This window comes from Cavia porcellus, unplaced genomic scaffold, assembly GCF_034190915.1.
Source record: "Cavia porcellus strain 051 isolate PalLab524CR breed Dunkin Hartley unplaced genomic scaffold, mCavPor4.1 scaffold_22, whole genome shotgun sequence".
NCBI classification, from domain to species: domain Eukaryota; kingdom Metazoa; phylum Chordata; class Mammalia; order Rodentia; family Caviidae; genus Cavia; species Cavia porcellus.
The window spans coordinates 65,832,529-65,834,052 of NW_026947505.1; the positions used below are offsets into that span (position 1 = coordinate 65,832,529).

General features: G+C 42.3%; 1 pseudogene; it reads left to right on the forward strand.

Annotated features, from left to right (window-relative positions):
• Window positions 1-345: 345 nt before the first annotated feature.
• LOC100716441 (olfactory receptor 1165-like) lies at window positions 346-1,290 on the forward strand (annotated as a pseudogene).
• The last annotated feature ends 234 nt before the right edge of the window (window positions 1,291-1,524 follow it).

Genomic DNA, 1,524 nt, shown 5'->3' on the forward strand with positions numbered 1-1,524 from the left:
TTGAGTTTACAATGTATTTTCTTTGATTTCCTCAAAATACGTTTTACCCTGCTTACCTTAAGTACTATTTATATTTATTATTGATTTATATATAATTATAATATTGCATTTTTATAGATAAGAACTGTAAGCTGTCAATGAATGAAACTTATTGCTCAGAGCACAAAGTGCTGAAATTATACTCCAGAGTGAAGCGAGAGCTTGGGGGACGTCAGCTGAGCACACTCATTTCCCATGGTTTATGCTGAGCCTCTACCGAGCTTCTGCCAACCAACGTTGTCAAGTTCTGCTGTACAGTTTCCTCCCACCTCTTCCACTTTATCTACTTTTTCCTAATTGAGTGTCATGCTACTTAAATTAGGAAATCACAGATCTGTGACATCACTCACCCTGGTGGGATTCTCAGAATACCCACACCTCCAGACACTCCTCTTCCTGGTGTTCCTGACCACCAACACAGTCACTCTGCTGGGGAACTGGGGGATAATCATGGTCAGAAAGATCAGCCCCAACTTCATGTGCTCATGTACTTTTTTCTCAGCCATCTTTCCTTTTTGTATGTTTGCTATTCCAGTGTGTTTATAGCCAAACTGCTAGAAATCTTGGTTGTGGAAGACAGAACCATCTCCTTCAGAGGAGGCATGGCACAGTTTTTCTTTGGCTGTGCATGTGTGATTACGAGATGTTTATGCTGGCAGTGATGGCCTATGACTGGTTCATGGCCATCTGTAACCCCTTGCTCTGCACAGTCGCTATGTCACCTAAGCCCTGTGCTCTCCTGGTAGCAGGGACTTACATGGTGGGTGGAACGTGTTACTTGACAATCGTATATTTCCTTGTGCAGCTGTCCTGCTGAGTGTCTAATGTCCTAAATCACTTTGGCTGTGAGTACTCTGCTGTCCTGTGTCCTGTTCAGACCCCTCCTTCAGCCAGATGGTATGATTCATTATTTCTGTAGTCACTGAAGCTTGCGGCCTCCTGATCATCCTTGCCTCCTATGTGGTCATAGTTGTGATTATTATCAGGATGCCCCCTAAAGATGGACTAAAGAAAGCCCTCCCTACTTGCACCTCCCACCAGACTACCATCAGCATCTTCCATGGCACTGTCCTCCTTCTTTACTGTGTGCTCAGCTCCAAGAGCTCCTGGCTCTTGGTCAAAGTGGCTATTGTGCTTTTTACAGTCCTAGTTCCCATACTGAATCCCCTCGTCTACAGCCTCAGGAACAGGGATATGAAAGACAGCATCAGGAGTCTGATCTGATCCAAACTGCATTCTCAATCCACATAACTGAAATGCTTGTTTATTTGTCTGAATTATGTCTCACAATTTTGTGTACTTTATTGTTGATATTTCAGCTTTCAGTAAATTTTTATGATAATATAATCAGTGAGAATTTTAAATGAATCAGAGTTTTCAGTGTTCAGATGGGCTTATTTTCTCTGGTTTGATATAATATAATGCACTCATCCATTTCATCTGAGTTTCTGAATGAATTATATCAAAGCATCTCCCCACTGGGCA